This window comes from Danio rerio, chromosome 17 (assembly GCF_049306965.1).
Source record: "Danio rerio strain Tuebingen ecotype United States chromosome 17, GRCz12tu, whole genome shotgun sequence".
Taxonomy (NCBI): Eukaryota; Metazoa; Chordata; class Actinopteri; order Cypriniformes; family Danionidae; genus Danio; species Danio rerio.
In genome coordinates this window covers 6,403,908-6,421,311 of record NC_133192.1, presented here as the reverse complement: position 1 = coordinate 6,421,311, position 17,404 = coordinate 6,403,908, and the positions used below count along the sequence as shown (strand labels likewise).

At 34.5% G+C, this 17,404-nt stretch overlaps 2 protein-coding genes across 4 annotated transcripts in view; one reads left to right on the top strand and one right to left on the bottom strand.

Annotated features, from left to right (window-relative positions):
• Positions 1 to 17,404, bottom strand: part of cdc5l (CDC5 cell division cycle 5-like (S. pombe)) — a 453,211-nt gene that overhangs the window by 220,137 nt on the left and 215,670 nt on the right. The window lies entirely within an intron of this gene.
• supt3h (SPT3 homolog, SAGA and STAGA complex component) overlaps positions 1 to 17,404 on the top strand; it is a 267,830-nt gene that overhangs the window by 138,396 nt on the left and 112,030 nt on the right. The window lies entirely within an intron of this gene.

The following is a 17,404-nucleotide window of genomic DNA, read 5'->3' as shown; positions in this document are numbered from 1 at the left end:
CCTGATAAATAAGGGACTAATGCGAAGAAAAATAAATGAATGAATGAATAGTGTATTTTTTAGAACTCAACAAATATCTTTATGGACAGTATACAGAAATTAAATTGAGATTAAAGTATTTATTTATTTATTTACTTATTTCATACATATGGCTTTTGTGTTTTATAGAATATGAGTTGATAAAAATATTGGACGTGCATAGATAGATAGCATTTTGATTGAATTTAGTGGGCCGCTCTGGCCCAAAATGCCAGGGCCGATTTTTTGCCCCAGTCCAGCCCTGATGTCTTGTATACATTTGTATGTGTATATACAGTGGATGTCATTTCTATCTTCTGCGTAGTATCTTTAAGTTCCTCCTAATCAATCACTGAGTGCAGAATCTGTCGGAATATGCATACGAAAGGATTCAAACATAATATTTGCATAGAGCTGCTTCGCTTTTGGCAACAAAAGATTTGAGAGCCTGTTATTATCAGGACGCTTTTCTTTGACAGAGCTTTGGGCTCTGCAATTTGCACCACATTTTATTGTGAAAGATCAATGAGATGCGTTTAAAGTAGCGGCGCTTTTCTGAGGCCCCTCATCTGTTCCCCGTCCTGCCGAAGAAAACAGCTGCGCACAGGCTGAATAGGAAGCGTCCCACCACCGGATGCTCAGGTTCTTGTTCGCTTTATGCGTTTGTGTTGACTGTTGACTGCTTGCTGGCTCGGGCAGATTTATAGATGCACATGTTTCCCATCAGATATCAGTGTATGAGCAACAAACTGTATGAAATGAAGTTAAAGTTTGATGGTAGATTACTTGCGCTCAGGCCATTCCAGATGTAAATGACTCTTCGTATGTGCTTGAACATTAACGATTTTAAGCTGAACCTGTGGTCCTTGTTTATTCATAAAATGCAAGTCAGCAGCTATCGGCACTTTGAGGGTCAAAATAACAGATTCAGGCAAAACAAAAATGAACTCCTGTGGCTCTTGATGATGGGATGGTCTTATAAAGTGAATCAGTCAGTCTGTGGAAGAAACTGAACATTATTTACAACGTTGTTGCCTATTATTGGGATTTTTGTTGTTGCTTTAATTTAAATTCACATTTTATTCATGACATATAGATTCATGCACGGTATGATATGCAGTGTAATGCTTACGCCACCACCTGTGACCTTAAATGCTGGATTAATGCACAATAAGGTTTTGCCATAAATATATACATTAGATGTCGCCTACCCTGTTGTTGTCTATTGGAAGGAATGGTACAGGGTAGCGCTCCTTTGAAATGAATGCAGGACCAAGCTGCAGTGGAGGACTGTGGCCATCCAGAGCCAGAGATATACACATATACACATATATCTATGATCAGGAATTTTCCTGGATGTTAGTATGCACATTTTTTTTTTAAATTACGAAAATTATCATTTTACATCACTTTTCTACATTGATGGATCAGTGACCGCACGGCCATTCCTGACAAAAAAGCTTGTGTTTGTGTATACAGAAATGTACTATCCACCCTCCCTGTTAAATTTGATCTAATCATGTCCTGAAACACACCTCCTCTACTGCTTTCACTTCTCATACTGACGGAGGGAGCGATTCGTTTGTGAATGAATCTCCGTTATGAATGACTCCTTCACTGGCCGACAGTAATGCAAGTTTCTGGCAGCGCAGCATCTCGTTGTCATATTTCTTTTGCATTGTTTGCTGATTTTATTCAACAAAGCATAAGCCGAATATTTACTGCGAGTTGGAGCTGCTTTGCCTTGTGGTGAATGCAGTAAGTGACTGTATATGATCATTAATTATAGGGCACAAAATTTCAGAACATACAAAAACGTAAAAAACTTAATCTTACCTATGAAATGTTCTGCCTTTGTGCTTTGTTTACTTTGTTTGCTCGTTACTACACCCGTAGACAGCGCTAAAGTCCCGCATCCTCACGTAATAACACTGTTTTGACTAGTGCGGTTGAATGACATTTGTCCTGGGAGCACTGTACAAATGTGGTGGCGCTATTGACGCATGCTCAGGGTCCCTATGCGACATCTAGTGTATATATCTATGGAGTCTATGGAGTTTTGTATATTTTTTGTGCATGCTGTATTAGTGCACATACATTGCTCAGAATTATTGAGTACAGCCCATTTTGAAAATGAAATTTTTATCCATTTCTCAGTAAATATAGGCTATGTATTTTGGTCCATTTAAACTAAACATTTATTATACAGATTTATTTATTAAAACAATATTTTAGCCACTATACATATTTAGAAATTGAAAGATAATACAATTAAAATTCAAGCTAAATATTGCAACAAAACAAATTACAACCTCCAAAATTTCAACAAAATGTTTCAAATTTTTTTGCTTTTCTTGATTTGTTCTCTTTTTTTTTTTAAATGTGTATTTATTATTTTTCTATAACATATCAATTTGGGTGTACTAGTTTTGGACCGTTATTGTAAGTTATTTTGTTGGATGAGCTCCAGAGTTGGCATTAGTACTGACTAATCTAATGTATATGCACAAATATAATATTGTATAGCTTCCTATTTACAATACTAATTTAAAAGATAGATTTCTGAAGGATGAACTTATATATGCTGGGCACTGTATATTGTTTAACCAGAGTGTTTGTATGGTCTTACAGCCAGTAATACAGCAAGCATTTAGTTTTGCCTAGCTTTTGCAGCTGGACATTGCTTTACAATGCCCTTGATGGGTGAACATTAGCCAGTAGGGGAGTGTCTTTTGTCCATCCAGATGTGAATTATTCATAATCATTGTTACTCGCGCTTAGAGCTAGGGCTGCTCGATTATAGGAAAAATCATAATCACGATTATTCAAAACGATTATCAGTTGAAGTCAAAATTATTCGCCCTTCTGTGAATTTATTTTTATATATATATATTTCCCAAATGATGTTTAACAGAGATTATTTTACAGTATTTCCTATAATATTTCTTTCTTCTGGAGAAAGGCTTATTTGTTTTATTTCAGCTAGAATAAAAGCAGGTTTGAATATTTTGAAACCTATTTTAATAGCTCGATATTATTAGCCCCTTTAAGCAATATATATGTTTGATTGTCTTCAGAAGAAACTACTGTTATACAATGACTTGTCTATTTACCCTAATTAAGCCTTTGAATGTCACTTTAAGCTGAGTATCTTGAAAAACATCTAGTAAAATATAATGTACTGTCATCATAGCAAAGATAAAAGAAATCAGTTATTAGAAATGAGTTATTAAATCTGTCATGTTTAAACTGTGCTTTAAGCATCTTCACTGTATTTTTAATTTTATTATTGATTAATAATAACAGTCGGCAGCAGCAGGAATATCGCACGCTGTCACTTTAAGAATTGTGCGGCTCTGATATGGTTTCTCTTTCTCGTGTCTTTTGATTCTCAACTTGTTTGTTTATTACACAGATGAGGGTTAATATAAATAATCACTAAACACCGCGCTCTGACACAAATGTGCATGTATTTGACCATTAAAGCGCTCACATTAAGATCGCATTAGATGTGTGTGTGCTCTGTTGTCTGAGGCTAAGCGCGGCTCGCACGGAAACACACACACACGCTACCTGTCCGAGGCTAAGCACGGCGCGCACACACACAACAGCACGTGCTCTTTTGCGCTTTTAAAAATATGAATGATGCGCATCCCGTGCTGCAAAAGTTTCATTACAGCACATGCTTTTAGTCACTTTCACGTGGAACTGAGCTTTGCAGAGGCAGAGTTTTCACACGTGTACAACTGGATAGGGGGCAGTACGTGATGGAATAATCGTTTATCTCGATTAATGGCTTTTCATAATCGTTAAAAGCCAAAATCGAAATGGAAATCGGATTTTCGATTAATTGCACAGCCTTAGAGCTGAGATGATATATGAAATATATGAAAATAGACATTACAAAATGTAAATCATTGTAATGTTTACTTTGAATAAAAAGAACTGAATAATTTCCACATAATTGTGAAGTAAATATTCTAGTCTACAAGACTGGTTACTGAAAAATCTTGTTCAGGCACATTCAGTGTGTTTTTTGGACCTTATTTAAGCTACGTTTTTTTTCTCCAAAACCTACTAACCAAACATACATGAATGTTTTATATATGTTAAAGTAAATAAACTATTCATTAATTTAAAAATGAGAAACAGTAAAAACTTTTACTCCTTTATTCAAGTGTTTAGTTCATTCATGTGCTTTTCAGCAGCTCATCTGTTCTTCAGTTTGAGTCTTTTGAGCTGTGAAGAGCTAATGAATATGATAAGATATAATTAGATATATGATACGGTATGATACGATATATGAGATATTTGCAGTGTTTGTTTTTTAAAGGGGTCCTATTTTGCAAAAATCACTTTTATAAGGGTTTAAACCCAGTTGGGTAGCAACAGTCTGTGAAAATAATCAGCTTTAATGGTAATAATGTATTAATTTATTTTTTATATTGATTTTGATTGACATTCTCCCTTTGTGCTTGTCATCCACGCCCATTAGTGACAATCTCTCCCTCATTAGCATAAGACGATAGTTTTGTTTTTGTATCTGCCCCATAAAAAACATAAATAAAAACCCATGAGGAACTCATTAAATAATGTTTGTTGTATTCTCTGCAAAGTAAATTTAGAAATCAATGCTTTTTTTTATTTACGTTTTTAATACTGTCCTAACCTTTTCTGATTTGGGGTTGTACAACGAGGACGTTGATAGAGCATGACTTGCATGTAAAGCTGGCTGGTATGTAAATGACAGTACATTTTCAATCTAGCAAAAGTATTACTTGATGTCTGAGATTTGCATCTTGTCAGTCTTTTTTGAAACTCTCTGTTCATGTCCACCTATAATCACCTTGTAAAGTCTTGGAAGTGTTTGATCTCCTCGTGTTTTCCTTCATTTGGCAATCTCACAACGACACAGTCACTTTGGTATCACGGCAGTGTTTTGGTGTGTGTTTTAGCAGAGCTATAAATAAGCCTCTCGTCTCAGCAGCGAGCACTAAACAGGGCATGATGGTGATAACCTTTCATTAATTTGAGGTTTCCTCTATTATTGTTAGCGGAGGCCAGGTGTAGCGCCGCTCGGACTGTAATTGCGAGCGAGCTACTTAAACGAAGACCACAGCGGTAATAAACCAAATTGCACAATAAATCCTTCCCAGATGGCCCGCAAAACATTTCACGCCACTCTGTCAGAGAGTGTGTGTGTGACAGAAAACATGGATGGAGTTACATTTTTACACCTCACACACTCTCTCGGGTGTCTGTCACTTAGCGCCTCTTGATTTACGATGACTCTGCTCAGTTTGACGCCAGAAAGAGTTAAAAACGACATTTTTTTTATGCTTTGAGTGTACATTTATTCAATACTTCTGATTCTTGCATGAGGCTCTAGCAAAATCAAAGTGTTGGATTTCAAGAGAATGATTGAACTGATTATGTGTTCCTTTAATGCAGGGGTTCCCAAACTTTTCAGGCCGCTACCCCCAAAATGACAATGCCAGTGACTCGCGACCCCCAATATCCTCTGAGGTGGTTATAAATACAGAAACCTTGCATGCAATGGCGCACACACACACCAATGGACCCAAGTCTATTCTTCTTTTAATTTTTTTAATGTATGAGAGCTGTAAATGGGCCACAAAGTTTAACCGGGTGTTATGAAATCTGCTGCATCTGACGCTATTGCTGTGTCTTTAATACAATGTAATTACCCCAGGGGTTGCAATCCAATAGAAGTAGTAACTATAAGCTACTATAGTAACTATATATGGTATAAACGACTACTTTTTTCTCTTCAGTAGGTTATGGATAAAATATGGTAATTCTTATGGTTTAATAAAAATAATTAGATTTTTTTAAATCACCAGGCGACCCCCCTTCATTGTCCCGCGACCCCTCGGGGGTCCCGACCCCCACTTTGAGAACCATTGCTTTAATGCACTGAAAGTTTCTTCAGATAAAAGCATCTACTAAATGCATAATGGTGCAAATGGTGCAGAATTAGGTTCAATTGTATTCATGGTTATGCATGAACTAATGCATAATTCATCATGATCTGCTTTGCATTGTAGGTGAAAAGAGATGGTTTGTTCACTAAGTGAAGTTTTACAAGCTTATTTCAAGAGGAGCACATGATATGACCGATCGCAGCTGGTCTCTTATCTAAATGCATTAGTAAGCCAATCAGATTCATCCAAACTCACTTTAAGTAGCCTGTCTAAAACTACTCCCTTATCTTCGTTTTATGAAGAAACCCACCATCCACCCCATCTCCTCCTTTTCTTCTTTACCAGAGGGAGCTCTCTAGAACTACCTGATCCTGTACTCCCCTCACATGCTCATTCACCAGGCGGGCGCCCTGTGCTCAGTTATCTCTGAGGTTCTCTCCCAGGACAGCATGCCAAACCTGCTATTATTATCAAGCAATATCTAAGTGCGAACTTTTAAAATCAATGGTAGATTTTTGTAGATTTGTTCTAGTAATATGAAAAATAGAGCGCAATTGAAATAGTACAGTGGAACAAACTATTTAATCCTGGTGATCATATCATAAGTCATCCATTGCATCCAATATGACTTGTTTTTGGGCAGTTAATTATTGCTGAAATTAATCCAAAAATGACAAAAGGTATAAAACGAGATGCAAATTGTGATAATTTAAAGTCCAATAAGCTTATACAAAATCTGTTTTTACATTTTTTTTTTCACACAAACACAGGTACTATATTTTATAATTATCACTTTTGTCCTCCTCCTTTTGCTCCTTTTATAAAAATAGCTGTGTGCTTTTTGACCTGGTCTTAAAAAGTTAATCAGGTGCTACCGGTTTTCTTATGGTCCTTAACATACTGGATCATTACTGTTTATGGTTTTTATATCCAATGAAACCACTTAATTGTAAATAATTTTAGATTAATTGTTTTATTTCTTATTTGTACAGTAAAAAAAAAAACTATTCACATATTGCACATATTTTAACCATCTGAAAATACTCTCACCGGCCAATTTATTAGGTACACCTTACTAGTACCGGGTTGGACCCCTTTTGCTTTCAGAACTGCCTTATTCCTTTATGGCATCGATTCAACAAGGTACTGGAAATATTTCTCAGAGATTTTGCTCCGTACTGACATGATAGCATCACACAGTTGCTGCAGATTTGTCGGCTGCACATCCATGATGCGAATCTCCCATTCAGCCACATCCCAAAGATGCTCTATTGAATTGAGGATCTGGTTTCTGTAGAGGCCCTTTGAGTACAGTGAACTCATTGTCATGTTCAAGAAATCACTCTGAGATGATTTGCGCTTTATGACATAGAGTGTTAGCCTGCTGGAAGTAGCATCAGAAGATGGATACACTGTGGTCATAAAAAGATGGACATGGTCAGCAACAATACTCAGGTAGGCTGTAGCGTTGACACAATGCTCGATACTAACTAGCTGACAGGAGTGGCATCTGGTGTGGTCTTCTGCTGCTGTAGCCCATCCGCCTCAAGGTTGGACGTGTTGTGTGTTCAAAGATGCTCTTCTGCAGACCTCGGTTGTAACGAGTGCTTAAAAGTTCACTGTTGCCTTTCTAACAGCTGGAACCAGTCTGGCCATTCTCCTCTGACCTCTGGCATCAACAAGGCGTTTGTGCCCACAGAACTGCCGCTCACTGGATGTTTTCTCTTTTTCAGATCATTCTCTGTAAACCCTAGAGATGGTTGTGTGTGAAAATGCCAGTAGATCAGCAGTTTCTGAAATACTCAGATCAGCCTGTCTGGCACCAACAACCATGCCATGTTCAAAGTCACTTAAATCCCCTTCTTCCCCATTCTGATGCTCTGTTTGAACTGCAGCAGATCGTCTTGACCATGTCTACATGCCTAAATGCATTGAGTTGCTGCCATGTGATTGGCTGATCAGAAATTTACGTTAAAGAGCACTTGGACAGGTGTACCTAATAAAGTGGCCGGTGAGTGTTTATGTACAGAATAAAACTTTTATAATTTGTCTTATTTACTTATTGTTTATATATAACACTTGTTTGAAAACATTTTACAATTCTGTCCAAACTAAAATAAAAAAGACGTTCTCCAGAAGAGAAGTACAGTAGGAAATACTGTGAATAATTTCATTATTTGTTAAGCAGCACTTGAGAGATATTTAAAAAGGTTTCAAATTTCACAGCAGGGCTAATATTTTAGTCCTCCATTTTACATTTCCTTTATTTTGATGTTAGAAATGTAGACCTCTCCAAACAACATTTGCTTTGCACTATGCACGCTGTCTGACGGGAATTTCAAAGCATCAACATGAAGTTTGATAAACACATTTGGAGCCTGATATCTGATCTGGAATCAGTGTGTTTGAGGAAAGCTTCAGTCTTCAGTGTTTGCTGTGGCTGGAGTTGAGCATGTGACTGTGACTCAGCAGAATGCACACTGAGTCACCGTCTGCTTATGTCACGACAGAAGGTCTTTGACTCTGAAGTATCAGGATTAAGGTCTGACTGTGAGTCTGTGTTTAGTGGAGCATCTTCTATTGTCTGCTATACAGACGTGTTTATGGGATCCTTACAGTGACCTCTAGTGCTCGACATCATACTGTATGTAATATACTGCTGTTTTACCTCTAGAACAGTATGCATCATTTGTGATCTCCAGCAATTTAACATGACAGATAGGTTTATGTTGTTATTTAAGGCTGCATCTCTATGATTGACTCAATGGAGTCATGGGAATTTGAAATATACAACATCTAGACATGTTTCAGTAAACTGTAAAAAGTGCTTACATGCAATTGTTTGCTTAATATGTGAATTTATTTATAGATTTTTTTGATGTGTCTTTGTTACACATTCCATGCACTTACTATAGTGATTACAATCCTAATTATTATTATTACAATTGTGATTATTCGATATGCATAATTACATTCAACTAATACTAAACCTACTGGAACCCTCATTCTAACACCAACCATATAGTAGGTTCATATATGTTAAATAACACTGTAACAAGGACTCTTCCAAAGAACAGTTAATTAAAATACAATTTAGGCTAATGTTTTAAAGTAAATAAAACCAATATGTATACTCTAGGTTACTATATTATTCAGTGTTCGGGAAATATAATTGGTGCAAAATAATTTTGTAAATGCCAAAAAATGTTTTTTCATATAGCATAATGTTATTAAATATGCAGGATTTTAGAATTTCAAGCTTATTTGTGCCAGTTAAAAAAAAGTAGAAAATAAATATATCTCCAACCATATTCTGTGGGGGGGGGAGTCATTGCTTTGAGAGGGAAATAACTTAATTGCAATTTTACAAGATCACCAACCATATGACCAAACATATGACCAACCAACCATAGGACCAACCAACAAACCATAGAACCAACCGCAATCGCAAGAAATAAAAATTAACATAAAGAACCTAAAGAACTCAAATTTCAGAATATACAATTCAGATACATACAACTTGGCAAACTATGTAAGCAACTGGAAAAGAAAGATAAAGTTGATATTCTGAGGGGGAAAAGTCATTGCTTTGAGAGGTAAGCAAGAAAGCATATCAACAACCATAGGACCAACCTACCAGAGTACCAATCATAGAACCAAGCAACCAACCGTAGGACCAACCATAGAACCAAGCAAGCAGATGACCATCTGACCGATGGACCAACCAACCAAGCATGCATGCAACCAAGCAACCGTAGGACAAACCAACCAAGTAACCATAGGACCCATCAGCCAATCAACCAACCATAGGACCAAGAAACCAACCAACCATATGACAAAGCAATCAACCAAACATAGGACCCAAGCAACCAACCAACCATAGGACCCACCGACCGACCAACCAAACGTAGGACCAAGAAACAAACCGTAGGACCGAGTAACCATAACACCAATCACAGTACCAAGCAAGCAAGCAAACAGCCATAGGATTAACCATAGGACTAAGCAAGCAAGCAAGCATATCACCAACCATAGGACCAACCTACCATAGCACCAACCATTGGACCAAGCAAGCAACCAACCACAGGACCAACCATTAAACCAGGCAAGCAAGCAGGTGACCGACTGAACGATGGACCAACCAACCAACCAACCATAGGACAATCCAACCAACCTAAAGACCCACCGACCGACCAACCATAGGACCAAGCAAGCAACCAACCAGCCATAGGACCAAGCAACCAACCATGGGACAAAGCAACCATAGCACCAACCTTAGGACCAAGCAAGCAAGCAACCAACCATAGGGACCAACCATAGGACTAAGCAAGCAAGCAAGCATATCACCAACCATAGGACCAAGCAATCATAGCACCAACCATAGGACCAAGCAAGCAGCCAACCATAGGACCAAACATAGAGCCAAGCAAGCAAGCAGGTGACCGACTGACCATTGGACCAACCTACCAAGCATGCAACCAACCATAGGACCAAGCAACCATAGGATCCGCCAACCGACCGACCGACCGACCAACCATAGGACCAAGCAACCATAGGAGCAACCGATCAACCATAGGACCAACCATAGAGCCAAGCAAGCAAGCAGGTGACCGACTGACCAATGGACCAACCAACCAAGCATGCAACCAACCATAGGACCAAGCAACCATAGGATCCGCCGACCGAATGACCGACCGACCAACCATAGGACCAAGCAACCATAGGAGCAACCGATCAACCAAAGGATCGACCAACTATAAGACCAACCAAACAAACAAAACTGTAAAATATTATCATCATTAAAAATGATTAGAAAAGGAAAAAAACGAAATTGAAGGAAGATAATGGATTTGCAAAAATATAAATAAAATATCAATTTAATATATAATATATTTAATATTTGATATAAATAAAACTCATTTAAAAATGTTATTCAGAGGGCAAAACAGACAGAATTGTGAAAAGGCCTTTAATTCCATAATAATAATAATAATAATAATAATAATAATAATAATAATAAGAAGAAGAAGAAGAAGAAGAAGAAGAAGAAGAAGAATATTTATAATAATAATTCTTAGGAAACAAAAAAACTGCAGAATTGCACATAACACTTTTTTTCTGACAGTTTAAATCTTTAAATTTGGACTTTTGTCTCTAAATAGAGTATTGAATTTCCAATTCATGTCTAGCTACACATGACGATGTGCTTCAGCTGAATACTAAAATCAGTCTTAAAGTAGTTTTGTTCTTTCAGTAAAAATACTTTCTTTAATCGAGTCACATTGCCGTCTACAGCACAATGTCCTTATCTGAACTCTTACATCTTAAAATACAAGTTAAAGTTGTGTAGTTGCCGCTGTGTAATCTGCGTGGGAAGCTGTTAATCCAGCATCAGTCCTCCTCAGTGTGTTTCTGGAGCTCCAGGTGCAGATGTTGGCAGACTCTGCTTTCCTCTGGACTTTCTCTTATTCCAGTCTTTCTATCAGTCTCCGGGGTCTTGTGTTTTTTTGCAGAGACAGCAGTTTTGCTCTATACAACTCTTTCAGTTCGGACCACCGCTGTAAATTTGATTAGTGCGCATGAAAATTGCCCACATCTCGCTTTCTAATGAAGGCATTTATGAGTCCAGTGTACAAATCAATTTAATGACCAGTAGCCCAGCTGGTGAAGTCAAGTTCAGCGCTTTCTTTTGCTCTCGCAGAAGGCAGAAACATTTTTCACCTGATGTCCCTTTAGGTACTTGAGCCGTGTGTTTTTTTTCGCATTCATGTGGGTAACACCTCATTTCAGACCATTTTACCATATCTGTCTGAACACTTGTCTAGGTTATATTTTAATCCCCCATATATAAATTAAACCAATGTTTTTAGTTCATTGAGTTATGTAATGTTTGATTTTTTTTTTCTAATTTATTTTATTCCTATTGCTGATTCTCAATAGATTCTATTGGATGTAAGCAGTGATTTTAATTCTTGAATTACAAGTTAAATTATTAATACACAAGTAATTGAGTAATTATTATTATTATTATGTGTAATTAGAAATTACACAATGTTATCTAAAATCAGCTCTTTATCACTAATTCATTATTATTATTATTATTATTATTATTATTTTATTATTATTATTATTATTATTATTATTATTATTAACTAAACTATTGCATATATTATTTTTTTGTCGTCTATAAAAGATTTTTCTTTTCCCCAGCAAATTGTTTGTGATGATGTTTTTCACCATATTGTTTGGTGATATTACTTTATATTATAATAGTTTTTATAATTTATATATATAGTTTTATTATTTATATTATATTAATTTCATATTAAAAACTTTAATTAACAAATAGTTTTGTTATTAATTTTATAATTTTATATTTTATCATTTTAATTATATTAATTGTATAATATATTTTATAATGCATTTATAATTTTATATTTATAATTTTTATAATTCATATTATAATTATGAAATTTATCATTATAATTATGAAATAAAAAATAGCTGCTGCTGCAAAAAAAAGATTGATTCTCATTGCATTGAATTATTTATTTTTTAATCTAAATCAAGAAAATAAAATATTCAAATAAATAAAAATTTTAATCAACAAATAATTTGATATTATATATTAATTTTAATTTTAGAATTTTAATTATATTAATTTTTAGGTTTAATATTATATTTATTTTATGTATTTCTTTTAAAATTCATATTTATAATTATTGTAATTTATTATTGGTCATAAAAAATTGCTGCAAAAATGAGAGTGATTCTCATTGCATTCAATTATTTAATTTTTAAACTAAACCAAGAAATTAAAAATAATTTAAAACTTCTATCAACAAATCAACAATAAAAACCTTAATCAACAAATAAATCATTTTATATCATATATTAATTTTAATTATATTGTATAATAATTATTGTATTAATTTGAGTTTTTATATTATATTCATTTTATATTGTGTTTATAATTAAATATTTATAATTATATAATTTATATCGGGCCAAATGAAACAAATGAAAATCAAAATGCTGCTACAAAAAAAGATCGATTCTTATTGCATTAAATTGCTTTTTTTTTTATTAAGAAATAAAATGAATAAAAAAGTTTAATTAACAAATAATTCTGTATTATATATTCATTTTAATTATAATGTATAGTTTTAATTATATTTTTATATCTTTTATATTTTATATTATATTAATTTTATATTATAGTTATAATTTTATATTTATAAATTTTATCATTCATATTTTTAATTATTATTATTTATAATTGGTCAGATAAAAAAATTGCTGCTGCAAAAAAAGATTGATTCTCTATACATAAAATTATTACATTTTTAAGTAAATCAAGAAATTAAAATAAAACTTTAATCAACAAATAATTTTATTATATAATAATTCAAATACTTTTATCATTTTAATTACCAAAATTTTAAATTAAACTATTTTATATTTATTTATATATTTACTTTTTATAATTCATATTTATAAGTATGATTCTTGATTCTCATTGCATTAAATAATTTAATTTTAACTTAATCAACAAATTAAAATAAATATAACTTTATTCAAGCAAATAATCAATAAAAACTTTAATCAACAAATTTTACAAAAAAACCTTTTGTCAATTTTATGATTTTTTTTTCTTCCAGAAATCTGTTTGTGATATTATTTATTATATGTTTCACTTAAGATTTTTTTTAATTCAATTACTACTACAAAAGATTGATTCATATTGCATTAGATTATTTAATGTTTAAACTAAATTGACACAATAAAATGAAAACAACTTCATTCAACAAATAATCTTTAAAATTTATTCTTAATATTAATGGTTTAGTGTGATAATCGTTCATCTTTTTTATAATTATATTTTATTGTATATTAATTTATTGTAAATAAACAAATTAAAATAAATTAACTCTGAACAACCATAAAAACTTTTAGAAACTTTTTTTTTGTCAATTATAAGATTTTTTTTTCCAGAAATCTGTTTGTGGTATTATTTATTTTATGTTTTTACTTAAGATTTTAGAAATCGTGAATTTTCTTTTTAAAGATTGCTGCAAAAAAGCAAGAAAAAAAATATTGATTGTCATTGCAATAAATGATTTAAATATTTACTAAATCAAAAAATTAAAATAAATACAATTTTACCCAAACAAATAACAATAAAAGCTTTAATAAACAATTTTTTTGTCAATTAGATTTTTTTTCTCCCAGAAATCTGTTTGTGATATTACTTATTAAATGTTTTACTTAAGATTTTAAGATTTACATTGCATTAAATTGTTTTTATTTAATTAATTACATTTATTTTATACTTTATTATTTTTTACTAAATAAAAAATTCCATAATCAACAAATCGATAATAAAAATTTTAATCAATAAATAATTTTTAACATATATTCTTAACATTAATGGATCAATGTGATAATTCTTTATCACTTCTTTGTATCAATATTTTGATTTTATATATAATAATCTATATATTTTAATTTAGAAATATATTAAAATAAATAAATAAAACTTTTTTGTGAGGTTTTTCGAATCAGTATGTTTTTTTTTTTTTAATGAGTAAATCAGTTTTACTTTAAAACCTGCATTTCCATCAACATTGCGCTCCATTTAGTGAAACTTGACTGAAGTTATTATTTAATTTTAGATCTGTGTGTTCTGCCAGAAAACCCTCAGCAAGCTAAACTACCCAAAGCTGTTTTTATTTTCATACCTCTGTTTACCCGGTTACCTTTTTCATTACATTTTGTTGACACGGTTTACTTTGCGGACTCTGCCGTCTGCCTTCATGATGGGTGGTCTGTATTAATAAAGACTCCGATATATTTAAAATGAGCGCTTCAATTTTTAGCCGTTCCAGTTGGTTTTTAATGTAAGAGACGTCCATTCATCCAGACTGCAGCTCGTCCCGCAGCGCCAGCCGGATGTTTGGCCTGTAAATGTGCTAGGATATGGAAGTACGGCTGCCGTCTCCAGTCCGGGTGCTCCGCTTGACAGATGTCAGAAACCTCCGGGTGCCCGAATCAATTAGCTTCTGCTGGGCCTGCGCACGGGAGGACAAATTGGCAAAGTGTTTTGTTTAAATAAATGGCCCTGGTCTCGTTTTTTTTCGGGCTCTGAAGGAGTGTGTGGCCTCATCGTTCTTCGAAATAAGTTGTTGCAGCATTGTGTGTTGACATGCAGTTTACTTATTCACGCCGAAGCTGAAGAGCAAAGTGAGAGCTCTAGCTGTTGGAGATGGTGTAAAGTGGTGTTATTTATCCATACATTCACATTTACTCATTAAGCAGATGCATTTATCCACTGCGACTTATGAGTGAGGATAGAAGAAGCACTTGAAATCATCAGAGAGTAGCAGTATATTAACTCTCTGAGGTCTGAGGAGAGTTTGGGGCCCCTAAGATGTTTGACATGCCCTGACATTTGTGCTTAGTTTAGTTTAAACTTTATTGTCCACTCTGCTTGACACAGAAAGGAAATTTGTCTTCAACACTGGATTTAGGACAACAATTACAAACATACAACAACGACACAATAACACTTATCAACACAACAACATAAGTTAAAAGTTTAAAAACCAAATTAGCCCCATGCACAATACTGCAAATCATACTTGGTAACCACCTCATTCACTACAAACATTGATCCGGTTTAGAACAACAACTGCCATTGGGATAAATGACTTTTTATAGGCATTTCTTCGTGCTTTAGGAATTCTAAACCTGCATCCTGATGATAGCAATTCAAATGCTGAGTGAAGGGGATGTGAAGGGGAGGTACCTCAAGGCTCTGTTCTTGGGCCACTTCTCTTCTCCATCTACACATCATCTCTAGGACCAGTCATCCAGAGACATGGATTCTCCTTCCACTGCTATGCTGATGATACCCAGCTATACCTCTCTTTTCATCCTGATGATCTCTCGGTTCCAGCTCGTATCTCAGCCTGCCTGTTGGATATTTCACACTGGATGAAAAATCATCATCTTCAGCTGAACCTCGCAAAAACGGAAATGCTTGTAGTTTCTGCCAACCCGACTCTACACCATAACTTTTCAATCCAGATGGATGGGGCAAACCATTACTGCATCCAAAATGGTGAAAAGCCTTGGAGTAACGATTGATGACCAACTAAACTTCTCTGACCACATTTCTAGAACTGCTCGATCGTGCAGATTCGCACTCTATAACATCAGAAAGATCCGACCCTTCTTATCTGAACATGCAGCTCAACTCCTTGTTCAAGCTCTTGTTCTCTCCAAACTGGATTACTGCAACTCTCTACTAGCTGGGCTTCCAGCTAACTCTATCAAGCCTCTTCAACTGCTCCAGAATGCAGCAGCACGAGTTGTCTTCAATGAACCTAAACGAGCACATGTCACTCCGCTGCTAGTCCGTTTGCACTGGCTGCCAGTTGCTGCTCGCATCAAATTCAAAGCTCTGATGTTTGCCTACAAAGTGACCTCTGGCCTTGCTCCTTCTTATCTGCTCTCACTTCTGCAGATCTATGTGCCCTCCAGAAACTTGCGTTCTGTGAATGAACGTCGCCTCGTGGTTCCATCCCAAAGAGGGAAGAAATCACTTTCGCCAACGCTCACGCTCAATCTGCCCAGTTGGTGGAATGAACTCCCTAACTGCATCAGAACAGCAGAGTCACTCGCTGCTTTCAAGAAACGACTAAAAACTCAACTATTTAGTCTCCACTTCACTTCCTAATCTGCAATTGCCTCTTTGAATATCACACTAACTGTAAAAAAAAAAAAAAAAAAAAAAAACTAATACTACTAATACCTTCCTTCTTAGACTTTACAGACCTGAAACTTGCCTACAGCACTTATTCATTGTTGCTCTTAGTTGTGTAAATTGCTTCCTTGTCCTCATTTGTAAGTCGCTTTGGATAAAAGCGTCTGCTAAATGACTAAATGTAAATGTAAATGTATTATCTTTAAAAATCACTGCTCTTTTTTCCATAAAAGAGTCAAATAAAATCTGCAATGAATTCTGTTTGTGACCAGTTATCTTATTTGCCTGGTTGATAATTTGCGCTAATTTCTTTTTCTGTTTAAGTGTTGTGTTACCAAACCATGAAACAATATTATATGTGAGAACACTCTCTATAAGTGATCTATATGCCAAGTTTAAAGTCTGTGTACTAACATTAAAACTTCTCAATTTGCGGAGGAGATAGAGGCGCTGACTTGCTTTCTTATAGACCGCCTCTACATTACTATTAAAATTCAATTTATTGTCAATAATTGTGCCTAAATACTTGAAATTTGAAACCTGCTCTATTATTTGTCCGTCTATGGTGACTGGTTTAAAAAGTCCAGTATCTACTCTTCTTGTTTGACTCCCCAGACATAACTCTTTTGTTTTCCCAATATTTAGGTGTAATGAACTTTTGCCAAACCAATCT